This window comes from Ochotona princeps, chromosome X (assembly GCF_030435755.1).
Source record: "Ochotona princeps isolate mOchPri1 chromosome X, mOchPri1.hap1, whole genome shotgun sequence".
In the NCBI taxonomy this organism is placed as follows: Eukaryota; Metazoa; Chordata; class Mammalia; order Lagomorpha; family Ochotonidae; genus Ochotona; species Ochotona princeps.
In genome coordinates this window covers 78,390,595-78,417,929 of record NC_080865.1, presented here as the reverse complement: position 1 = coordinate 78,417,929, position 27,335 = coordinate 78,390,595, and the positions used below count along the sequence as shown (strand labels likewise).

Here is a 27,335-nt window from a genome sequence, read left to right as displayed (position 1 = left end):
ATTATCAAAATGCCATGAAATGAAAGGGACCCACCATAGACCACAGCAGACAATCATTTTAACTTAGGAAATATAAAGAGAATAATGATCTTAGAGATAGGGAGATTTATGGGGATTGCAAGGCAGTGATCAGTGAAAGGTAGAGGGAGAGAAGGTTCTAACAGCTTTGAGAGCTAGAGCACCAGCAGCATTTAAAGTAGACACAAAGTAGACACAAAATTCATCTGGAAACACAAGAGACCACAAATAGCCAAAGCTATCCTGAAGAGAAGTCTGGTACTGGTACAGAAACAGAGAAAAAGATCAATAGAACAGAATGGAAACCCCAGAAATGAGCCCACACATGTACAGTCAACTAATCCTTGACAGTAAAACTGAAAATAACTGAGGGGAAAAGTCTAGTCTTTTCAACAAATGCTGTTTGGGACAATTGGATAGCAGCTTACAGAAGAAGCAAGGCCCTCACCTTTCACTTTACACAAAAATCAGCTCTTAATGGATTAAGGACTTAAATCTGCACACAGAAACCATTAAACTGTTAGAGGGAAATGTAGGAAACACTCTATAAGATATAAGCATTGGTAAAGACTTCTTAGAAAAATCACCTAAAGCACAGGTAATCAAAGCCAAAATAAACAAATGGGACTACGTCAAACTAAAAAGCTTCTGTACAGCAAAGGAAATGATAAACAATGTAAATAAGCTACCCACAGAATTAGAGAAAATCTTTGCATACTACACAACAGACAAGGGACTAATATCCAGGATTGACAAAGAGCTTTACAAACAACCACAGAAAAAGAAACAAATCAGTTAAGAAATGAGCAAATCAAATGAACAGTTTTTAAAAGAACAAAATCAAATGGATAATAGACATACAAAAAATGCTCAAGCTCCCTAGCTACCAGGGAAATACAAGTGAAAACCACATTGAGATTCCACCTAAATCCAGTGAAACTGACCTACATTCAGAACTCTACCAACAACACCTGCTGGCATGGAAGTGGGGAGAAAGTTACTCTACTTCACTATTGGTGGGAGGGTAGGCTAGTACAACCACTATGGAAGTTAGTATGAAAAGTGCTAAGAAAACTAAAAATTGACCTGTCGTACGATACAGCTCTCCCACTTCAGGGAATATAACCAAAGGAAATGAAATCCACATATGAGAAAGTAACCTGCAATCCTATATTTACTGCAGTACAATCTACAATAGAGAAGACATGGAAATAATGCAGATGGACATTGAAAGAGAAGTGGATAAAGAAGCTCTAGTATCTCTGCTCCATGGAATACTACTCAGCTATTAAAAGAATGAAATTCTACCATTTGCAACCAAATGGTCCCAAGTAGAGACCATTATGCTCAGTGAAATAAGTCAATCCGAAAAAGACAAATATCATATGTTCTCTATGATACAAGGCAACCTTCATGCAAAATACAAGAGCAACAGATACATAGGTAAGGGTGTATATACATGTATTTATTTAGAGGAGGCAAGTATACCATGAAGTGAAGATACAGTGAAGTATGCATCTCTATTTCTGAATAAAATATGAACTTCCAATGAAACCATTAAATATATCTTGACAATAGAATGCTGGACTTTATACCATGCTATATACCTAAAATATCAGGACACACTTAAATATCAGAATGATAAGCTATTGTTACAATATAGGGGGAAATAGTGAGGGAGAATGGGGAAGAATGGAAGGGGTGAACCTAAGCAACTATATCATGAAAAATAGTTTTTTAAAAAGCAGATAGGGGCCCAGCAGCATGGCCTAGCGGCTAAAGTCCTCGCCTTGAACGCCCCGGGATCCCATATGGGCGCTGGTTCTAATCCCGGCAGCTCCACTTCCCACCCAGCTCCCTGCTTGTGGCCTGGGAAAGCAGTTGAGGACGCCCCAATGCATTGGGACCCTGCACCCGCGTGGGAGACCCGGAAGAGGTTCCTGGCTCCCGGCTTTGGATCGGTGCGCACCGCCCGTTGCGGCTCACTTGGGGAGTGAAACATCGGATGGAAGATCTTCCTCTCTGTCTCTCCTCCTCTCTGTATATCCGGCTTTCCAATAATAATAAAATCTTAAAAAAAAAAAAGCAGATAGTATTTTGAAGAATGTATTTTTGTTTGTTTTGTGAGATGTTTTGCCATTGACATGCATGATTTTTTCATGACTCAGCTCCTATCTATCTTTTTACTCTAAGGTTCTCTCTGCCTTTACCACAAACTTTTAAGCTTTTGCATCCTTTCCTGCACATGCACACGCACATTGCTTCTCACCTCTCTCTTGCTCACCTGTTTCTCACCTCTGTCTCGGTCATTGCTGATTCTGGAATTTCCCTTCTTCCTCTTTATTTGCCTACTACTCATCCTTTAAGACTCTGCTCGGGAGTCACCTCCTCCAGGTGTTTCCACAACAGTTTCTCCTCTGTTACCACAGACAGGGTGCTCTCCTCTGTATCCCTATACTGCCTTATATTATTTTTACATGGTGTGAAATTATTTTCTTATAGTTCTCTAGACTGTGAGTTCTTTGAGAGAAAGATTACAAGACTGTGTAATCTTTCCCATCTTCTGAGCACCTGAGGTTAAACAGGCATTCAGCAAAGGTTTATCAGAACATTTGACTCAAGTCTATTCATGACTTTATATTGTCCAAAGAAGGAAAGGACAGCTAGTCTAGAACCGCCTTCAAAAATCACGAACATATGGAACATATTTTCTTTCCTTCAGTGTCTGACTTTGTAAATGATGAACAAATTGTATTTGTGAATTGTTTATTTGTCTGTAACTTGAACGAGCTCTAGAAGCTGAGTAGGCAAAAGAACCAGGGAAACACATAACTCCAGTTTCAGGCAGTATGAATAAGCACAGGGTGGGAGAGTGTGAGAAAACTTTTGGAACAATAAGAAGTGAGGTTTGGGGCTGGCTCAATGGCTCAACTGGCTAATCCTCTACCTTCAAGTGCCAGAATCCCATATCGGCACTTGTTTGTGTCCCAGCTGCTCCACTTCCCATCCAGCTTCCTGTTTATGGCCTGGGAAAGCAGTGGGGAATGACCAAATTCCTTGGGTCACTGCACCCATGTGGGAGACCTGGAAAAGTCTCCTAGCTTTGGATCAGCTCAGCTCCAGCTGTTGCAGCCATTGGGGAGTGGACCGGTGGATAGAAGATCTTTTTATCTATCTCTTTCTCTTCATCAATCTGCCTTTCCAATAAAAATAAAATAAATATTAAAAACAAACAAACAAAGGAAATGAGATTGATAAGAGAAAGTGTGGCCATTCATGGGCCTTGCACACAAGGCCTTAATCCGTATTCTGAAAGACAGTAGTAATGTGATTATTAACTTAGGAATGATACATGACCAGCTCTGCTTTAGTTGTGCAAAAACCTCTCAAAAGGATAATTGAAGACCTCCGTGCACTGAGTTGTGCAATGCTGGACTTTTAACTATGAACCACCTCTTTCAGGATATACAACACTTCTGTGAATCTAATTAGCTTATTATAAAAGCACTGTCAACATTTGAATGGTTTGCTCATGAATAAGTAAACAACTAAAACATCAGCTCATAAATGTGACTGACTTCTCAAAACAAAGCTAATCCAACAGTTTTATCAAACATTCCTTATCATTCTTCCTGAGATTATATCATTAACTATAGAAGTTTCTGACCTGCTGCCTTTAGTAGTGAAAAATAAAAGGAACTCCTTACTCTCAGCTTTCTTACAGCTATTTGTAGAAGAAGAATTTACATAACAGGAAAAAGTCTTTGAAAACACTAATGAAATCCAATGCCTTATTGAGCAACCAGGTACTTTTCTAGTCCTCTCCCGGAGGAACTCTTTAAACTTGATCAGTTGAAAATTTTACAGAATGAATCTTCCAAATCAATTCACAATAAAAATAAATATAAGCAGTACAACTTTTAACATTCCTATTGGAATAGACATGGATGTGTCAATTCACATGGGGACTTGGGGAGTAAACCAGAAGGTGAAGATCTCTCTGTATTTCTCTGTCTCTCTCCCCATCTCTCTATGTGTATGTCTTTATGCCTTTCAAATAAAAGAAAAACAAATATTATGAAATGGAATGTGACAATGTCAAAAATTAACTATTTCATTACCCATAGTCAAAACCTTAGCAAATTATTTCTAGATGTTTTTTAAAGATTTTATTTATTTTTATTGGAAAGGCGGATTTACATAGTGGAGGACAGACAGAGAGGAAGATCTTCCATCTGATGATTCACTCCCCAAGTGAGCACAACAGCCGGTGCTGTGCCGATCCAAAGCCAGGAACCAGGAACCTTCTCCGGGTCTCCCACGCGGGTGCAGGGTTGAAAAGCTTTGGGCCGTCCCCAACTGCTTTCCCAGGCCACAAGCAGGGAGCTGGATGGGAAGTGGAGCTGCCGGGATTAGAACCGGCGCCCATATGGGATCCCGGGGCGTTCAAGACGAGGACTTTAGCCGCTAGGCCACGCTGCTGGGCCCTATTTCTAGATATTTTTAAGGCCTACTTCTGAAGAGCTTTTATTTATTTATCTGAAAGACAGAGTTACAAAACAAAAAGAGGAAGAGACAGACAAAGACACATCTTCTTTCTGTTGGTTCAATCCCCATATGGCAACAATGGCTGAGGCTGGGCCAAAGCCTGAACTTCATCCAGGTCCCACACCAGGGTGGCAGGGGTCCAAGCACCTTGATCATTTCCCACTGCTATCCTAGGCATACAAGCAGGGAGTCGGATCAGAAGTGGAACAGCCAGGACTCCAACTGTCACTCAATGTGGGTGCTAGTGTCACAGGTATTGGCTTAACCCACTGTACCAAAACAGTAGCCCTGAAAAAAGGCTTGTCTAAGGAAGCCTATCCCAACTCTTGTTGTCAACCCCGGGAGATAATGATTCTCCATCTACATCAATTAATGACTAGACAGAGTGTGAGGAGTGACTCAAACATTGGCCCTTTAGATTCCCCCATTTTGGACTTGACACCATTTTAAATATCTGCTTCCCCTAGGTCTCAACTTCCTTAAGATTCACACACCGTTTACATTCAAATTTAGTTATCTGTCAATCTGCTGTAATCTCGTAACCCTGTGCCCACTAATTCGCTGTAACCTTCTAACCCTCTTCCCACCAATCCACCACAATCTCATGGTACCGTACCTGATGGCCCTATCCACCAGTCTTTCGCACCTTCTCCCCCTAGTGCTCGCCCACCACTGTACCTGCCAATCCCCTGCATCCTGACAGTCCTATCCACCAACCCTTCAGGGCCCTGTGACACCCACCCCCTCATCATAAAAAGGCAAACTCCCTTGTGCATGCCACCCCCCCTTCATTTTGCTCTCCCCTTCTCCCTTCCCTTTGGAGCCCCCTCCTGCCACTATGGCAGGAGACATTCTCTCTCTCTCTGCTTCCACTCCTGTCTCTGTGGCCATCTTCCCTGCTGGAACAAAGCCTCCTGTGTGGCTTCATGTATCTGGTGTTTTGGGTTTGTGGTGACAAGCTGAAAAGACCTAACACAGAGAATACACAAGACTTTTCTACAGAATACCAAGGATAACATATACCAGAAAGCCTTGAAAAACAGCAACTCCACATGCATTATTTCACGGATATGCTTTATAAACAGGCAACAAGAACCTCTTATGTTTCAGGTTTTTCTGATTGGCTATAGCATAACAAAAAGTTTTTAATGTATAAACTTTATAGTGAAGTGCTATGTGCATATCAAGTTGTGCACAAATCACAGGTGTACAGCTTAATGAATGTTCACAAAATTAATATTCCCATGCAACTAGTATAAACTTCAAGAAACATTACCAGAATCCAAGGAAGATGACCTCATTACCTCCCCCAAGGTTAATAACTCTCTTGGGTTTTAAAACTAAAAATCATCTTTACCTATTTATTTTTTAATCTTTTAACAAATGAAATGTTATGGTATATGTTTTTGTGTGTACGACTTCCATCGATTCAACGTTATGGTTTGAAGATTCTATCATATTGCTGTGTAGCCTATAATTCATCTGTTATCATTCTTACTAGTATTATAATGTGTATCAATATGAAATCATATGACCCTGCATAATATTAAATTATACTACTGACATCCATTTTTCTGATGCACATTTAAGCTCTATCTCAAGTTAGGGTTCATTTTGAACAGTCCTGATACAAACTTTCCTATACAACCTCTTCTGTAAGTATTTAGGAACATAATTAGTATACAATTTAAAGTGTGTGTGGAAAGAATGGGGTATTTGATAAGAACAGAAGAAACAATTATTCAGTCTGTGTTGCGTGATCTACATTTAAATTTTATTTTATTTTATCTTATTTGAGAGAGCATAAAACAGGCAGACAGATTTCCCATGTATTGGTTCACTCCTCAAATGTTCACAATGGCTCAGGTTGAGTCAGAGCAAAGCTGGGAGCTGGGAACTCCCTTTAGGCCTCCCATCTGGATGGCCAGAACCTAAGTACTGGGACCATCACTACTGCCTCCAAACATGCACATTACCAGGAAGCTGGCATCAAGAACAGAGCCTGGACTTAAGCTATATACTCTGAAGTAGGATTTGGGAATCTTAACAAGCATTTGGGCCACTAGGCCAAAGTTTCATGACTGATCTACACTTAATTACCTACTTTCTTTCTCTCAGAACTCTTGCGGTAGGAACATTTTAATCTTCATTTTACTAATGAAGAAACAGAGACTCAGAGAAATTGAGTTGCTCAACTAGTTAAGTGGCAGGTCTGGTATTTGAATGCATACTATCTTACTCTAAAACCTATGCTCCAAAACCAATTTAAGAAAATGAGAACCTGTTAGAAAATATTTTATCTACAGTATCTCTAATGCTTAGAGCTTGATGTGCCATCAACATCAATAACATTGGATAAGTAGGTATTATTAGCCTCCCCATGTCCAGTGGAACACTGGATATGGATAGAATTCTGTTTCAGGAGGTTGGCACTGAGCCATAGTAAGCTAAACCTCCATCTGTGGTTCTGGAGTCCCATATGCATCAATTCACATCCTGACTATATTACATCTGATCCAGCTCTCTGCTACAGTCTGGGAAAGCGACAGAAGACAGCCCAAGTGGGACCCTGTCTCCACATGCAAAACTTGGAAGAAGCTCCTGGCTCCTGGCTTTGGATTGGCTCAGTTCCAGTTGCTGACAGCTATTTTGGGGTGAACCAGTAGATGGAAAATCTCTCTATCTCTTTTATTCTCTGTAACTTTGGCTTTTAAATAAAAATATATAAAACTTTAAAAAGAAAAGAACTGTGTTTCACTTGTTCATCAGTGTGAATCAGTTGGCCTAGCTGTGTGTGCTCCTTGAAGAAAAGATCAAAGCTTTACCTCGTTTCTAGCTGAATCTGTTACAACTTTAGAAACAAAGACAGGCACACATTGTTCTCCACAATGTAACAAACACAAAAATTTGGAGTTTACAGAATGATTAGTTGCTTTACTACCTGTTCCATGAAATAGACCTTTTCCCCCTAAAAATCTTTAACCAAACACAATCTCTAATATAAGATATACCCCAGTCAACTGGGCAATAGATATATAGGTAAGCATGTATATACATGTATTTATTTAGAGGATCTGTATAATGGAGGCAAGTATACCATTAAGTGAAGATACAATGAAGTCAACTGGGCAAAGGCATGAAAGTGGAATTTTGGAGTATTTTCCAGAGAGATACAAAGGGGGTCTTTCTTCAACACATCCATTCCCATTCTTTGCATCAGACTGAAAATAGGTTATAACTAGAGGTACTCTTTCAGTTGTAACAATCAACACACATTTTAACTTGACCTAGTTACCCGATACTATTCTAATGAGGCTTTAAGGGAGGGAAACATTCAGACTTCAACCTTGGTACACCGGTATTTCTCCTTTTAAATGCACTCTGTCAGGTGCACTTCCTGTTGGTTTGCATTTACAATGAAATTTATCAGAACTCTATGCCTTTGTTCTTAAACATCAAGCTCTTTAAAGAACCAAGCAGCTAATCTTTTGCTCACTCTTCTGGGGAAAATGTACTCTGTGTATGATCCACAGAATATTTCCTCTTGTGAGCTTCCTGAATAAAAACAAGCACAGAAGAGTCACATCACTATGGAACCTAACTAGAATCTGCTTGTTACACTTTTTTGAAAAGTTGAAATCAATATAAAAAACACAATTGTGTTAACATTATCTCTGTTCCTGTGTGCTTACTTCCAGTATTTTATACAATTAGTAAAAGCAAGTAACATTACTACACGTTCTAAGGTACTGGAAAAATGAAGAACCATAAACAAAACCAATCAATTGTGTATAGCATAGCCTTTACTTTTTTCTTTCTTGGCTGAAGTCTTTTCATGTGAAACTAACATTCAGCAGAATGTCTAACATGTGAGTAATAGAATGTGATCCCTCCTTGGCCACACACACTAGTGCACTAAGTTCTTTTGCGAAAACTAACATCAAGAGAGCTAAATAGGTCATTGTTCTCTTTTACTTCTGAATGTTATGGCAACTGCTGGTTTGTGCTTTTTCACAGTCAAACAATACTATCCCCAGCATTGATAACATGACTGTCTCTAATAACTACCACCTCAACACTAACATCAGCTACTTATTTTTCAGTAGCTATCATATACTATGCACTTTATGTATGTTCTTTGCATTCCTCCTAACTCCAGTAACAAATAATAGTATTATTCACACTTTCACAGATTAACAAGCAGGCACAGAGAGATTGAAAATATAAAAAAAACTTGTCTAAAGTTGTAAGTCTGGAAAGTGTAGGGGCTAGTATGCAAATTTTATTTATTCACAGAACCTCTAAGAAGCTTTCCCCAATAATCATTAATCATACTATAGGACTTCTCTTCTCCTTCCCACATTAGTCTCTCTCTCTCTCTCTCTCTCTCTCTCTCTCTCTCTCTCTTAATATAAAGAGAAGAGATTTCATGTAATTCCTAAATATGATTCTGAGAATATAATGACACTTTCAGCTCTGTTACTTTTTTTCACTCCTCTACACATTCCTCTGTCTTATTTACTTCTATTTCTCATTCCTCCATCCCACCTCTTGGAAGTCCCTCCTCATTCTGCCCATACCCTCTTTCCTTAAAATGCAGAGAATAACTCTTAGTCATCACTAACCAGAACAGAGGACACCTTAACACCTGCTAGATATCTCACAGGTACTGACCCAGGGATCCTTCTCAGGAGACTGCTGAAGACAAGAGGGGGTGTTCCTGCATGTAAGCTGATTGAATCAGTTTCATGAACTTTCCTGTCTACAATCAGAGTGTGAAACTAGTACAAGGACTTTCGCCAACACCCACAGGATGGAGGATTTAGAAATGTAAAGCAGGGTCCAGCTCTATAATCAACATTCCGCAGTTTTTCATGTTAGTGAAGAATAGCCATCAGTTACTTCTGGTCAAGATATCAGGCTGCCTGTATTCCTTGCATTGTTGGGATAGTGTTATTTGCAGCCTTAGAAGTAGAAGCTTCAGTGTGGGTTCCAATCTGGCTCACTTATTTAGACCCTTTGTGTCTAGAAGTGAAGGAAGCTATGTGGTCAGGAGTTACTGGGAAATATCATTTAAAATGCATAGAAATTCAAACACAGCTGCTTATATAATACCTTTCTGTTAAATTCTTGGACCAGCTTACTCATTCCACTGAGGTATGGAAAGAGAAGGAGGTGCACTTTATATTAGTCCTATTTTTTCTAAAATGTTAAGAAAAATACTCTGTTTTTATAGAGCTTCTTGATGAAAAAAAAGTTATGGATCCAGGATGTTAAATCTTTTATCTATTCTAAGGAATATGTCAATGAGGAAACAAATAGTAGAACATCTATTTAAAATAAACTAGATATTAACAGCGATAGGTATAAAAATCTCTATATTCTGACACTTTAAAACACACCAGGCATATTCCTTAGCTTTTTTTTTTTTTTTTGGTCACTTTCAGGTACTTAAAAAAAAATAGACTACACATTTTAAAAACTTCAGTTCATTGTCAAATCACTGTGTATCTTCTCTTCCCCATTACTACGTGAACAGCCAGAGCTACGTTAAAGGGAAGGGTAAGTGTGCATGGGCAAGGCAGGAAGAGGAAGTCAGGCTGAACTTGTGCTTTTCATCAGGAATACACTCCCTCGATAATGGCATTAGTCTATCAAGAGGGCAGAATCCTCATGTCCTGATTACCCTTTAGAAATCCTGCCTTCCAATACAATGACAATGCAATTAAATTTCAGCACAAGCTTTGGAAGGACATTCGAACTATAGTAGTGCCTTTAACATTACATTGGAGCTTTTTATCTATTCTTTTCATTGTGCAACCTTATTGTACATATATTACATATTATACATGCACAATAAGGTTGTACATATATATTATATATAACATATAATGTATAATATATAATACATATTATATATTATATATGTACAATAAGGTTGTGTATATATAATATATAATGTATAATATATGATAAATATAATATATGTGATAAATATATATATAATATATGATATATGATAAATATGTGCTATGTAATATGTGATAAATATATAATATATAATGTTTTCCATTATAAGTTGTATATATAAATATACTGAGCATGTCCCAAAGTAGTTAAAGGCAAAACAACAGTCTCACAACATGAGATGAAGTTGAGAAATGCCACAAGAAGCACTTATGTCTATTTCTTTGACTATCCACAGAATCAAGTTCTGTCATAGTATTTGTGTTACTTTTTGTGGTTTGAGAATCAAGGTTTACATTATTTTTCATAGCTGCCAGCACTGTATATTGGTGCAAATTTCTACAGGACAGTTTGATAATGTGTTATCACAAATCTGAAGAATGTTCATACTCTTTAATCTGATGTTTTTTCATTTTAAGCATCCATCCTAGGGAAACAAAGATTTGGACAACATATAACATACATAACATAACATGTTATACATAACATCATATCATCTTAAATTAAGGCAAACATGTGGTATTTAACCTTTTGTGATTGGCTCATTTCCCTTAGCATTATGGTGTGGTTAAGAACTCACATTTACTTTTAACATATTGGTTACTCATTACTATGTCAATTAATTCCATAATGATGTAAATTTTTGCTGATGGTATGTTGGAGCTTTTAATTGATCGGGATGATACTCTGCTGGCTCTGTCTTCAGACCAGAGAGGGTATACCTAAGAAGCCATTGAACTTGACTGGACAATAAGATGCTGGACTCTATGTTTGGTATACGCTTGCAATGGGAGAATCTCAACTGAACTTGAGCTGTGGTTATGCAACAAGGTGGAGGAATCCACCATGGTGGGAGGGTTTGGGGAGGGGTGAGGAGAATCCAAGTACCTATGAAACTGTGTTACATAATACAATGTAATTAATGAATTAAAAATAATAAATAAATTTTTTAAAATACAATGTAATTAATGAATTAAAATAATAAATGAATAAATAAATAAATAAATAAAAACAAAGATTTGGACAAACATGCAAAAAGAAGGGTATTGATTATAGTGGTATTTAGAAGGCCAAAAAAACCTAGTAAGACACTGTATATATCAACATTTTGCCAGTGTTTCAGTAAACTTTATGTTTCAATTAGGAAAATGTCTTTTGTAGAATACTCAATGACATGGAAAAAAATGTAATGTGTACAAATATAATGTAAACAGCCTTGAAAGAATTATGCTAAAATATAAAAGGAGATTGTCTCCAGGTGGTAAAGTTACTGACAATTTATATTTGCTATCATCATGTGCTTTTTATACATTTATTTATTTATATATGATGCTATTTTTCATTCTTTTTGCAGACCCAAAAAACAAAAAGTCGACAGAGAAATGAAAGTGGCAATGGAGGCACACACCACATACCTGTACTAACTATGGCCAAGCAGCTTAAAGTTCTATACCAGGATAATCCTCCAAATTCCTCTTTTATCAGTCTGTTCTTGGCTCAAAACAGTTGTCCATTGCAAACAGAAACTAAAAGTCAAAGGCAGAAAAAAGTTTAAATCATATGAGTCTCCACTTTCTGATGCCCCAGGGAAGAAATAGGCAAAGTCACTGTATCTCTACACCTGAGAATCTCCTAGAAAAGCAGTCTGAGCCTCTGCTCTGTTCCTTGCCCTTACTTGTTGTTGTAAACCTTAAAACTACAAATGACGGATGTGGCATCTTGAACCTCTGAGCATTAATTGTACTTCTCTCAAATTCTCAGGAATTGGAAGTATTAGGAAATAGGGCGATTGACCTCAAGCAGTTACTTCATAGCTGACTAACTTTCTGGTGTCATCATCCATGGTAATCGCCAGGGAGCAGAGGGGAGGGTGGCTCTTTTCTGATGTCCTATAGCCAACAGCCTTCCTTTATTTTATCTCCCTCACTCCCCTGTTCACATATACTCTTGCAGTCAGATGTAGCATAAAACTGCTACAGAGTGTGGCTATTTCCAGATCTGAACTATACAGAGCTTCAGTCCATGGGCTTGTTACTTAAAGTAGCTAGGCACAGCTCGCTTACTAATTAGGACCTAAAAGGGGGCTGTTGCTCTAGAATTTTCTCTGACAATGCACAGCTCACACTGACTGATCAACAAACCCACCCCTTGGGGCTAACATAAACCCCACCTCCCTTACATCTTCCTAAAGTATGCAGCATACCATGCATATTTTTCCTATTAATAATAAAAGCAGTATTTTGTTGAAAATTTTCATAAAAACCTAAAGTAAAAACAAAAACCTTCCCTAAGCTCTCTACCTAGATACAGCATTGCTTGGGCATACAATACATACATCAAATACTTGGAATTTTTAAAGTTTTTTTTTTAACAGATTACTAATTCCTGTGAAAAATTCTCAAATACTCACAGATAAAGTCACAGTAAAATTTTTGCTCCTTCAGCTTTTTGCCAGCACCAACATTGGCCTTGGCATTTCTCCAGACCTTCTTCATCCCGCTCTTATACTCCTTTCGCTGTTTTCTTGAGGTCTTTTTCTTCTCATGCAGGCTGTGTCTTGCATGTCTGTATTTGGGTTCATTTTTCTTGGCATAATCCAAGGAATCATAAATCATGCCAAAGCCCGTTATCTTACCATTACTAAAGTAAGTTCGGAATCCAAATACAAAGATGACGTCCAGAGTGGTCTTGTACATTTTGGCCAGCTTTTCCTTGATTTCTGCCCTGGGCATGGTTGCCTTCCCAGGGTGGAGGAACTCGATGACCATTTGTTTCCTCTCAAGTAGTCAATTAGTCATGAATTTCCCGGTCTAGACAGTTACTGTGTCATTCATAATGGAAGTCAATACTCAAGCATCCAGTGGGGGAAAGAGCTGGATTTTTGTTGTTGTTGTTTTAAAGCTTTATGGGTGTTAAGTCTCTGCCTGTGACACCAGCATCCCATATGAGCACCAGTTTGAGTCCTAGCTGCTCCACGTCTCCTCCAGTTCCCTGCAAATGTACCTGGGAAGGCAATAAAAGATATCTCAAGTGTTTGGATACCTAACATCCACGTAGGAGACTCGCATGGAGTTCCAAGCTAATGGCTTAGGACTGACTCAATCCTTGCTATTATGGTCATCTGGAGAGTGAATTGGCAAATGCAAGATCCCTATGTCTCTATCCTCCCCACCCCTTTCTGTAACTCCGCATTTCTCCATTTTCTACAAACTTAATGTCATATTTTGAACATTTGTCTGTCAATGACAAATCTTAAAGATTTGTCAGTTTTTATTTGAAAGGTAGATTTAAAGAGAGAAGAAGAGAGAGATTTTCATCTGCTGGTCCACGCTTCATATGGCTGCAACAACTGAATCAGAGTCAATCCAAAGCCAGGATCCAGGGCCTTCTTCCAGATCTTCCACATGGGTGCAGGGGCCCAAAGACTTGAGCCATCCCCAGCTGCTTTCCCAGACCATGGGCAGAGAGCTCGATCAGAATTGGAGCAGCCAGGACATAAACCATTGCCCACAATGGGATGCCAACCCTGCAGGCAGAAGATTAAGTTGATATGCCACTGAGCTGACCTCTGTATGTCAATATCTTTTAAAATGGTTCCATAGCATCCAACACATAAAATAATTTTTTGGTAATTCAGATTTTTCCAAGTTCTCTTCGTTTTAAATTATGTTTGGCCAAACAGCTTTGTCTGTCAATTGCTAAGGATTATTTCCTCAATATGGATTCCTAGAAGTGTGATTAGAGATTATGAAGAATGATCATTTCAAGGTTCAAGGCACATCAAAAGGTCCTGGGCAATGCTGGATATGTGACGGTTATGGGCCGATTTTTTCAGTATGAATTGGGAACCCTGAGCCTGTAACAAGTATGCAAAGATCTTACCTAATTATCTGCAGACATTTAATACACATAATTGGAAAGTTTCTGTGTGGGCCTGACATTGCAGTTGGTGGGTTAAGCCACTACCTGCAGTACAGGTATCCCATATGGGCACCAGTTTGAGTCCTGGTTGCTCCACTTCTGACCCAGCTCCCTGTTAATGTTCCTGGGAAAGAAGGGGTGGATGGTACAACCATGGGGGAGATGTGGAACAAGCCCCTAGTTCCTGACTTCAGTCTGACTCAGGTAGGCCCTTAGTTATGTGGGGAGTGAACCAACAGATAGAAGATCTCTTTTTCTGCCTCTCTCAATTTGTAGCCCTGACTTTTAAATAAATGAAATCAATCTTTAAAAAAAAAGTTTCCCTATAGATTTCCATAGATCTTTATGGAAAATTACTCTTTTATATGGCCATGAGGTCAAATTAGAGATTTTGTTATCCAATGGCTGTTAGTCACAGGTCTACATCCTAAATCTCACTAGGATGTAATAAAAATTATACAGTAAATGCAATGTGAATATCTTGCAAGCTACTGTTGTGATACTAGAGGGTCAGACTGTCAAATGCTTGTGAAGTATGATTCCCTGATATTCTGCATTTTGGGTTTTATAACTTCAGTCAATTCCTATGAATGGTATATGGGAGATGATTCTCAGTTATTGCATGATAAAGCATGCAAGAGACCATGTGCCTCTCAATTTACAAGTATAATCCTACTTAATTCTCACAAGGCTCTTAGGTTGAAATTCTCATTATTCTCTTTTACTGTTAAGAAACCTGAGGCTTGGAGAGGTTAAATAATTCTACAAAGAGTATGCAATGACAGAACCACATTGAACCTAGACCTCTTTCTACTTTACCACATGAAATTCAGAAAGATTAAATTGAAACAGAAATATTGCTTCTTATGACCAATAATCTATAATTCCTCCTATAACAACTCATACTACATTTGATTCTATATGCAGCCAAGAACTATCTGCCATGAGGCATTAATAGCCCAGAAACATTCTGAAGGAGAGCCAATAAGTGATTTCAAAGTCTACTGTGTCTTTTTTTAAAATTTTTTATTGAATTTTTTGAATTAATTTATACATTAATTACATTGTATTACGTGACAGTTTCATAGGTACTGGGATTTTTTTCCCCACCCCTCCCCAAACCCTCCCCCCATGGTGGATTCCTCCACCCCGTTGCATAACCACAGCTCAAGTTCATTTGGGATTCCCTCATTGCCAGCATATAACAAACATATAGTCCAACGTCCCATTGTCCAGTCAAGTTCAACACCTTCTCAGGGAGACCCCCTCTGGTCTGAAGGCAGAGCCAGCAGAGTACCATCCCGTTCCGTCAAAAGCTCCAACATACCATCAGCAGTAATCCAGGTACAATGAGGCAGGTGCAGAGTCCACTGATTGACATAGTTCATCATAGAGTCTCCCCTTGTCCAGTGTTTCGCTGTCAACATATAGCTGAGGTAGCTGGTTGATCTACTCCATCTTCCATCTTTTCTTGGTTAATGTTCTGTTTCCTCCATTTTGATTGAAGGGATCCCCCAAAGAGACTTTGAGGTGTTCCCAGATCAGGTTCCTGTATGTATTAGCAAGCACAGTGCTCGACTCAGTCCATCACCCCATCAGCTGGTGGTTGCAACCGCTGGGTTGGTTCTATTCTCAGCCCTGACCTCCACCGGAACCAATGAGTATTGCAGTCCATCCTGGCTCTGCCCATCACACGTTTGACCCTCACCTAAACCAGTGGGATGTGTGCTGGTTGGGTGCTGCTTTCCTAACAGGCACAGGCAGCCTCGCCTTGGTATTTTGTGTTGTGTACTGTGTTTATCGCAACAGAACCTGGCCAGACCCCCACACAGCTCCAGCGCTCAGACTTACCAGTGGATGACGCGAACCGACTCAGCCAGGTCCGCCCTCAACCCAAGCCAGATGTATGCCAGTGGGACACTTTCCATAGCCTCTTCTGGGTTGTTTTCCTCCATGCTTCCTGCGCTTATTTGTAGGGTCAGTGTCCTGTCAGAGGAACTGTTCAGGTTCCTCCATCAGACCCCTCCTGGAGTCATGTTTCGCGCATAGCAGCAGGTCCATGGGCCAGCACCACTCATTCCATCTCTTGCCCCAGCACAAGCAGCGGCCATTCTTAACTGGTCTTCAACCCGTTCTGGTTCCTGCGGTTGGAAGTTTCAGCCCAGCCACGGCTCGTCCATACCCACGTATAGCTCATATATGGCTCATTTGGGGTTGAAACCTGGCCGAATCTGTCCCTCATCCACCCTGGTCCTCTGGAGCACCAAACTGTGCTGCGGTCTAACCCGGCACGGTGCGGCTTGTCCCAATCGGCACTTATGCCAAGGGAGATTACAACTGTGACCCGGCCAGAACTCAGCCCCCTTCCAGCTCCTGTGCCCCTTATTGGGAAACTCCACCCAGCCAGGGCCTTCCCCTAGATCCCCAACCAGGCCAGTTCCTGGCCAGTACTGAGCATGCCAGTGGTTGTTCTGGGTCAGCTTAGCACATCCCACAGCCTGTGGTGTCTCCTGCCTTGTCTCCAACAGCCCTCCTAAGCCATCCAGTGGGGTTAGAGTTCCCACGGGGTTTGGTCCACACATCCCCGACCCCTTCTACCACCGGGTATGGTTTTCGAATGCCAGTCAATGTCATGATCCTGCCTACTGTGACCCCTCTGCTAGATTTTGGCTCTTGAATGAACTGGTGTTCAATAATCTGCATTATAAAGTGATTACAGGTTCTTCTGAGGATGATTTACTGCAATGGAAAATCTTTAGGACTCATTCACGCCCCAAAGCACTGTGGGTTCAGGAGGGAGCCTCCCAGGCAGCAGGTCAAAGAACCAAAAGTCCAAAGCTATCTGGCCGGGTGGCCAGCAGGCGGAGCCTGGCGCCAAATGGCGCACTGGCCGCCCTGGAGCAGCTCACCACGTGTACGTGGTAGCTACTGTGTGTTCCCAGGCTTTAGGGGTGGCCATCCCAAGGCCCCCGGCAGGCAGCAAGGTGGCTGCCTGCCGGAGGTTCAAGTTCTTAGGCCCCAGTCCCGCCCCTCCTGGCTCCTCCCCCCAGCTCCAACCACATGGAGAGCAGTAGGGGAGGCCCAGACTTGCTACACAGACCCCCGGGACTCACCCAGAAAAGGGGTAGCCATCGAGGTTCCGGCAAATCTAAGTCTACTGTGTCTTAAATACAACCACATAATAACACAACACACTTCTACAAACTATATGACATTAAAGCTATTATTGTAAGGTAGGATACTTAGACCAGTGGTTGCAATTTCAGTTTCTTTTAGTCTATCTTTAAATGTGCACTTGCTTATTTTACAATATATAGAGAAAACATTTATCCTCACAGAACTTGTTGTAAGACTTCCATAAAAATACCTAAGGGAAGAATTTGACCATCTGTCTGTCACAATACTAGCTACTACATATGAGGTCAGAGTTAATCTAACATGTGAATCAACTTCTTTCAGAGTCATCTCTCTCCCTTCTCTTATAAGGAGTACCCTGGTTTTCAATTGTTTCTTGTTTTGAATAAATTATTAACCACTCACATGAGAATCCTATAAAGGTTTGGGAAACAAACTGTGAGACAGTTCTTTTTGTTCAGAGGTGCCATCTTGAGTACATTAAAATGTTTGGAATTTACAAGATAGCACCTAGTGACAGAACTCATATTGTTTTGGATAAGTTCATGCAACAAACCTTGTAACACAATTAAAAGCATCCCTTCAGGTCAGTTTCTCAACTTTATCACTATTGGAATCTGAGGTCAGATTTTTTCTGTTTCAAAAAAGTTCAAAAGTATTTTTCAACTTTACTGAAGTATAATTGACCAAAGCGTGTATATTTAAAGTGCACAACATGATAATTTGATATATATTAGACAGGTAATTCCAAAAGAACATGGAAATAGAATTAAAAGCTATTGGCTTTTAATCCTGAACTTTCTACAACTTATGTCATTGGTCATAATTAGAATTTCATTAGAAATATGGACACACTAGCCCAGGGCCTAGTGTGGTAGCCTAGTGACTGAAGTCCTTGCTTTGTATGCTCCAGGATGCCATTGGGTGCCAATTCATATCCTGGCTGCTCTGCTTCTAGTTCCAGTTCCCTGCTTGTGTTCAGTAAAAGCAGTAGAGGCTGTCTCAAGGCCTTGGGACCCTGCCCTCGTGCGGGAGACTCGAAAGAAGCTCCTGGCTCATGGCTTCAGATTGGCTCAGCTATGGCCATTGCAGTCACTTAGGGAGTGAACCAGCGGAGGGTGTATTTTTTCTCTGTCTCTCCTTCTCTCTGTAAATTTGGCTTTCAAATAAAAAAAATAAATTTTAAAAGAACTATGGACAGTAGCAACCAGTGCTGTGGTGTAAAAGGTTAACATTCTATCTATAGTGCCTGCATCCCAAAGGGTACTGGTTCAAGTCCTGGCTGCTCCATTTCCATTCCGGCTTCCTGCTAATGGCCTAGAAAGGCAGTGGAGGAAAGCCCAGAGCCTTAGGGGAAGAAGTTCTTAGCTCCTGGCTTTGGACAGGCCCAGCTCTGGCTATTGAGGCCATTTGTGGAGTGAACAAGCACATAAAAGACTGTTCTCTCTTTCATTCTCTCTCTCTGTAATTTCGCCTTGTAAATTAAAAAATAATAAAAAAAAAAAGAAATATGGATACTAGAAAACCATTCTGATAGTGTCAGGTGAAAATGAGAAATAGTTTATTGTTAACTATTGCAAAAGTTATCTTTATTGAAAGGTGGCAAACACACACAAACACACACACGCACATACATACCTTGGCTAAATTGTATTCACGTTAGGGCTTTATGGAAGGCTGAAGGTAAGAGTATCGAATTAGAATATCTGGTGAAGGGCTAAATCCTCACCTTGCAAGCACCGGTCATGTCCCAGCTGCTCCACTTCCCATCCAGCTGCTCCACTTCCCATCCAGCTCCCTGCTTGTGGCCTGGGAAAGTAGTGGATGACGGCCCAAAGCCTTGGGACTCTCCACCTACATGGGAAACCTAGGGAAAAAACTCCTGGTTCTTGGCTTCCAGCTTCAGATCAATTCAGCTCTGGCCATTGCAGCGATTTGGGGAATGACCCACTGGATGAAAGATCTTTCTCTCTGTCTCACCTTATCTCTATAAATCTGACCTGTCTTTCCAATAAAAATAAACCACTTTTAAAAAAGAATATCTGGTGAAATACATTTCTAAGCAAAATACTTAAAGCATTGTATGGCTACTTTTAACATTTTAACACGCCATAGTGGAAATAGGATTGGAAGGTGAAACTTACCATTCAAAGTGAAGCAGAGTGGGAAAATGCATAACCCGGTTCTGTAAACCACAAAAATGTGTGCTAGACTGCAGCTAAGCGGCACTTTGATAAACAGGTTAGCACAGAGAGAGCCAGTTGATATCTTCAAGACCATCAGAACATAAACCCAAAGGTGTTTCAGAGACGTGTGAGTCAAGGTAAGACTTTAAGAACAAGGTTTCCAGAGAGGCACCAAAAACAATTCAGCCTTCACTGCCCAGTGCTGCCGACAGGTCTCCACTCCTAGCATTGCTGTAGAGTATTCTACTCAGCCTCCAAGGAAACAAACAATGAGCTCTGGTGGTGTCCATGTATGTCATTGCTAATCATGCAGGTGTGCAGAAAGGAAAAGCAATGCCAACATGGCATCTTCCACTCAGATTTCCAAGAACACTGGGCTTGGGAGACCAGGAAGAAAACTGCCATGGGGGCTGAGCTGCCAAAGACAGCCCCCACTAGGGATATATTTAACTCAGCTAAGCAAGTGGCACCAACCCTGAGAATTCAGAATGGTTGAGCTATCAGTGTACAACCCTAACCTGGGATAGTTGCAGGAACAAGACCCCAAGCCATGAGAATCACTTCATGGAAGGATTGCACTAAAGCCAGAGGAGTGGAGATTCCTAAGCCTTTGGGGGTCCAAGTCCCACCCCAGTGTGTCCACCAGGTACCACATGGAAAGATTATTCTGGAACCTGAAGGTTTAGTGTTGGGGTTTTAGACTCACTTGGACCCTATTCTTTCTTCTTTCCTTTTGCTCTGTTTGGAATGGAAATGTCAATCCTATGTCTGACCCACTGCTGTATTTTGGAAACATGCAATTTGTTTCTCATCTCACAAGCTTAGAGTTGATGGAGAATTTACTTCAGAATGAATCTTGCCTTGAATCCCACATCTGAGTCATGTTAGATTCTGGACTTTCAGATTCTGCACTTTGGACTTTTGAGTTCATGCTGGAAAAAGTTAAGACTTTGAGGGCCAATTAAATGCAATTAATATATTTTGCATGTGAGAATAACAAACTTTAAGGGCTAGAGGTGGAATGCTATGATTTTAATGTGTCCCCCAAAGTTGTACGCTGAAAAGTTAATCCCTGACTCAACAATGCAGAAAGACGGGGGCAGGGGGAACTTTAAGAGGTGATTACATCATAAGGGCTTTGCCCTCATGAATGCATTATCTTCATTCTTGTGGAAATGAGACCTTGATAAAATAATGACTCTGGTCCCTTCCCCCCACCCTTGCCAGTGTGATTCCTTCCATCACATTATGATGCACCAAGATTGCCATCACCAGATGTCAACCCCTTGATGTCAGGCTTCTCAGTCACCAGAAGCATGAGTCAGTAAATTTCTATTCATTATCAATTGCCTAGTTTAGGGTGTTCTGTTATAATAACCCACAATGAACTAAAATATATAGTTAACTTTTTTTGGTGAGAACACGTAACATCTATTCTTAATCATTTTTTTAGTATACATTATTAACTATAGACGTCATGTTGCACATTATACACTTGGAACTTCTTTGTCTTAGAACTAAAAGTTTATACCATCTGACCATCATTTCTCTATTTCCTCCTATCCTCAGCCTCTGGCAATCATTCTTGGCAGGGGATTGCCATGCATTGTAGGATGTTCAGCAGCATCCCTGGCCTCTAGTGTAGTAATCTTAGACCAAGTTGTGATGTCTAGCAAAGATGCCTGCAAAAATTGGCGAATTGCACCTGTGCATAAAGGATGATGAACAAAATTACCCCTCCCTGAGAATAAATACTAGAAGGAATGATTTCCAAACCTTTTGTAGTGAGATACTGCTTCTGATTTCCACCCAAAGCTTGAGACTTGGAGTAAAGAAAAGACAAATGGCTATAGAAAAGAAATAAACATTTTAAGAGTAGGGTATAGGGCCTGACATGGTAGCCTAGTGGCTAAAATCCTCGCCTTACATGCGCTGGGATCCCGTATGGGTGACAGTTTGTATTCTGGCTGCTTTACTTCCCTTCCAGCCCCCTGCTTGTGGCCTGGGAAAGTAGTATAGGACGGGCCAAAGCTTTGGGATCCTGTACCCATGTGGGAGACCCAAAAGAAGCTCCTGGCTCCTGGCTACGGATTGACTGGCTTTGGATTGACTCACCTCTGTACATTGCTGCCAATTGGGGACTGAACCAGCAGGTGGAAGATCTTTGTCTCTGTCTCTCCTTCTCTTTGTAAATCTGACTTTCAAATTAAAAAAATCTTAAAAAAAAGAGTAAGGTAAAGACAGATTGTTGCCTAAAAACTATAGAAATATTGAACTGCAAATTGGCTAATATGGCTGGTTAGACTTCAAGACAGACCAGCTGAAGACCCCTGTACAGTATCATCAAACATAATTACTGTTTCTTTTCCAGTGTAAATTTGCAAATAATTAGGAAAATTAAAGAAAGGCACAATTGTACTGTTGGGTGGCACATACGAGGGTTCTTTAAATATTTCATGAGGGACTGGTGCTGTGGCACAGCACGTTAAGCATCTACCTAAGGTGTTGACATCCTATTTGGGCACCCATTATGTTCCTGTTGTTTAACTTCAGATCCACCTCTCTGCTAATGATTCCGGGAAGGCAACAGAGGATGGGCCAAGTGCTAGGGCCTCTGAACTCACATGGGAGACCCAGAAGAAGCTACTGGTTCATGACTTAGGACTGGCCCAGTTCAAAGCCATTGCAGCCATTTGAGGAGCAGACCAGAAGATGAAAAACCTCTTGTCTCTTTTTCTCGCCCTCTTTTTCTCTCTGTGTGTATCTCCTCTCTTTTTAACTCTGTCTTTCAAATAAGTAAATCTGCAAGAAAGTTTCATGGAAGAGTAAAGTTTGTTTTGTTGCAAAAATTCTGAAATTTATGTGTTGTTTATTTATAATGTACATTTCTCATGAATTTAAAAATCTTTATTTGGCTATTTGAAGGTCAGAGTGGCAAAGATGGAACATCCGTTTGCTGACTAACTCCCACATAGCAGCAAACGAACCAGGCACTCCATCTATGCTTCCCATGTGGGTACAGGGGTTGAAGTATTTGAGCTACATTCTACTGCCTTTCCAGTTTCATTAGTAGGGATCTGGATTGGATGCAGAGATGCAAGTCCTCACTAAGTGCTTCAATATGTAATACAGACATTCCAGACCATGGCTTAGGCTGCCACACAACACCAGCCCCTCTCATAATCTTTCTAAAGTCCTTGCATAGTGGGATGGTTAACAGTTAGTCTCTGCAATACTTCTTCATGTGACTCCCAGCTGTACCAATTGCTAAGTAACTTTGTACAACTGTTTAAATACTCTGTCTCAGTTTCCTCATCTGTAAAATAGGAACAATAGCAAAGTATTTGTTACTGATTGCTGTGAGAGTCAATACTGGAATATAAAGTGCCTTTCCAGACCCCATATCTCTCTCGCTCATAAATGCACCCCAAATAATACCTTTCCTTTTGTAAAAAAAAAAAAAAAAGAAAAGAAAAAGAAAGGAAAAGAAAAGAAAACCCTTGGAAAATTGCTTGGCTGGTTTTCTGCTTGTTTATATTTTTTAACCTTGAGGTTTTGATTTGGTGAACACCAAAAAAGAAAAATGTTATTAAAATATTATCAGCTAACCCACAGAATCAGTAACTTTCCAGAACAGTCTTGTTAATAAATTCCTTGCCTACATGGAATTTAAGATACTTGGGCTGCAGAAATTATTTCCTGAATTTCTTTATCTATGCATAGTTATAAGAGAACAGGTTTGGGCAAGGGTGGAATTCACTGAAGCTGCCCAAAGAAACTGTACTTTATCTGCACCCATGCACCCGGAACTACAAGGCGCCAGCCACTCTGGAATCACTACAAGGATTATTCAAAAGTTCGTGAAGTAACACAGTGAAGCAGAGGTTCGCTGGCTTTGGTCCAGTAAAATCATGTTAGACCTGTTTGGTTCGTGTGTTATTGAACTGGTTTGCAAGCAAACATGCAATTATGATGCCAAAATGTTAAGTTTTCTGGATCACTGAGAAAAATCCACCAGTTAAATTCAGAACATCGAAGTCCACAAATTTAGTATGTAAAGTCTAACTACAGAGTGGGAAGTTTTCCATCAGAAGGGGAGATATATTAAAAAAAACAAAACAGCTTCAAGGTACCTGGAGATTTAGCAGTCTAAAATTTTACAAATGCCTCCTGAGGTATTCAACCACTCCCTTTTCCTTCTGCTTTGTAAAGCACAAGTAAGTGTAAAATCCTTTGAAGACCATGAAGAAACTGTGAAAATGTTCTGTCCCTGTCTGAGGCCTCCCTATGTAACTTTCAATCTGCAGTGTCAATGCTAACTCAACCAAGTACTTCAAGAAAGAGGCACGTTTCAAGGGAGGAGACCCACACTGACTCCTTAGCAATAGGCTCCTGTACAGACCATGAATCCAGAGTATCCTATTGGTCAATACAATTACAATGAAAGCGATCCAAATCTCCTAAAACTTAGTTAAAATAAAAAAAAAATCAAAGAGAACCTAAGACATTTCTCTGGCTTTGTTTATTTTGCCAACATGATTTTATGTTATACTCAGAGTCTGTAATAAACTTTCAAACATGTTCACCTGTTTCAACATTCTTAGTCTCAAGAAGGAAAAGCACCAAGAAGCGAATCAAAATCATCAATGATTCTAATCAGAAAAATGTAACCTTTTTGTACATAATAGCTTAAGGCTTTTTTTGGAGATGCATATTTTAAATCAAAAGAATCATTTGATATATTCTTTTAGCAAATGTATTCCTTTTCTTTTAAAATGTTTTCTAGAATTTGACCTATTTACAGAGAAATACAGAGACTGTAAGTACACAGCTTGATGAAATTTCACATAGTGAACATGACCTATGTTTTCAATACCCAAGGCATAAAATAAAATATCACAGGTGCCCCAGTGCTCTGGGCATGACCCAAGTGAGTGCCTACCACCAAAGCAGAATAGGAACCTGACTTCTTTCACTGTCAATTTTGTTTCTCAACTCATATAAACGGAATTAGTGTATGAACTTGTTTTTATATCTACCTAACTTCATGTCTCATTATACTTACAAAGTTCAAAGAAGTGGTTGCATAGAAGTCCATTGTGTGACCATACAACAAGTTATTTGTTCATTCTATACTTGACAGGCATTTGGGTTGTTTCCAGTTCTCGGTAATTATGAATAGGACTATTAAGAGCATTCTTGTACATACCAAGCATTTATGGTCCTATTTCTTTTGTGTATAATTGAGAGTAATTGCTGTCATCACAGGCAGTGTTGGGTTTAGCATAGAATGTCAAACAGTTTTTCATTGTATCTATATAAATGTAAACTCCCACCAGAAGTTCATGGAAGTCCCAGTTGTTTTACATCCTCAGCAACACCTGTTGTTATCTGTCTTTTAAGTTTTAGCCATTTAGATGGATGTGTGTCTACTTCTCAATGTGCTTTTAATTGGAATTCCCTGATGCTGAAAAATGTTTCACATGCTCATTGGCTACTTGGGTATTACATCTTGTGAAACTATCTGATCAAGTCCTTGACCTATTTGTCTATAGGGTTGTGTATCTGTTAGATTTTAATGATTCTTTAGATATTCTGGGTATACCAATCTGTTGGTTATAATTTTACAAACATCTACCACCATACAGATTGCTTTTTAACTCTTTTCATGATGCTTTAAAGTTATGAGCACCAATTTGTAGCATTATTCTGTTATTAGTGGTGCTTTTAAGAAATCTGTTGAAGAAATCCTTGCTCTATGTACTATGGCACAGCAAGTTAAGCCTCTGCCTGCAATGCCTACATTATGCATGAGTTCAAGCCCCAACAGCTTTTCTTTAGATCCAGCTCTGTACCACTGTACCTTGGAAGGCAGCAGAAGATGGCTAGAGTGCTTGGCTCCCTGATGCTCAGGTGGGAAACTCAGATGGAGCTCCAGACTTCTGGTTTCAGCCTTTCCCAGCTCTGGTCATTGTGGCTATTTGTGAAGTAAACCTGTTGGTGGAAAATTTCTTTCTGTAATACTGTCTTTCAAATAAATAAATAAATAAATAAATCTTTAAAAACAACATTTGCTTGAAACCACCAATATATTCTATATTTTTCTATGCATTTTATTGGTTTATTTTTACAGTAAGAGTAGCAGCCTATCTATAACTTATTCATATGTGGTGTAACATAGAAGTAAGACTTTCTTTTCTCTATTTATAACCCAATAAACTAGAAATCCACACCATGATAAGACGGTCATGTTCCTTACTTGACTGCAGTGCCTTTTGTGTTACAAATCCAGTATATTTCTATATCTATATCTATATCTAGATCTATTCTAGATCTAGATCTAGACATAGTAATAGATATAGAATAGATCTAGATCTAGATCTATAGAATAGATCTAGATCTAGATCTAGATATAGTAATAGATATGTCTGTTTCTAAACTTATTTTCCTCTCCACTGTTCTAATTGTCTGTGTGTATTGATCTATTACATATGTTATTTTATTTTTTCAAGGTAACTGATATTTTTGTGGTGTTACAAATGTTATTTTTAAAACGTTTCTTTTCTATGATTGTTTGTTTCTGATATATATACAAAACTGTATATATGATCTTGCATTCAGTGGCCATAACAATTCACTTTATTGATTTCAGCAGCCTACTAACAGATTGTTTTGGGATTTTCTACATATGTAATCTTCCTCTGTGTGTAATAACATTTTTATTTACTCCTTTCCACTCCTTATTCCATTTTCCAATGCCTTGTTACACTGCCAAAGACCTCAATGATGATAAATAGAAGAATTGATACTGGGCATCCTTGTCTTATTCTTAAATATTTATGATGTGTATGGGAGGATATTTCAACATTTCTGTGCTTAACTTCCTATAGGCTAATTTATTTTTGTGTTAAATGGGCATTGGAATTTTATCAAACATTGTTCTGCATCTAGGGACATAAAATATGAATACTTCCTTGATTCTGTTAATATGAGTCATATTTATTGAGTTTTATATGTTTTATTTATTTATTTGAAAGACAGTCTCCTACACACAGAGAGACAAAGACAGACAGAGAGATCTTCCATCCACTGCTTCACTTCCCAAATGCCCACAATGATCAGAGTCGTATCAAGCTAAAGCTAGAATTCAGATGCTTCAACTCTGTCACTGGGCCATCTTTTGCGGCTTTCCCAGGCACATTAACAGGGAGCTGTTTGGAAGTGGAGCATCCAGGACGTGGCTTTATCAACTACGTCATAACACCAGCATCTTGTTGACTTCAAAATGTTAAGATCATCACTGTAATTATGAAATAAGCCTAACCTTTTGGGATGTGTTATCCTTTCAAACGTAACACTACATTTTATTTATATGCTGTGAAGATGTAACATTTCTTTCCATAAGAATGCCCCACAGTTTAAACTCATTGTTGAATACTTGTTTCCAACTTTTGCCATTGTAAACATTATGGTGAACACCCTTTTGAGTGCATATTTAATTTGTGCCTCTTTCCCAAAGTTTGTTCTTGATATTACTTGAACCAAGCAACAGCTTAATAA

The 27,335-nt window shown here is 39.5% G+C and overlaps 1 pseudogene; it reads right to left on the bottom strand.

Moving 5' to 3' along the window:
- Positions 1–12,911: 12,911 nt before the first annotated feature.
- LOC118760462 (small ribosomal subunit protein eS24-like) lies at positions 12,912–13,367 on the bottom strand (annotated as a pseudogene).
- Positions 13,368–27,335: the final 13,968 nt, after the last annotated feature.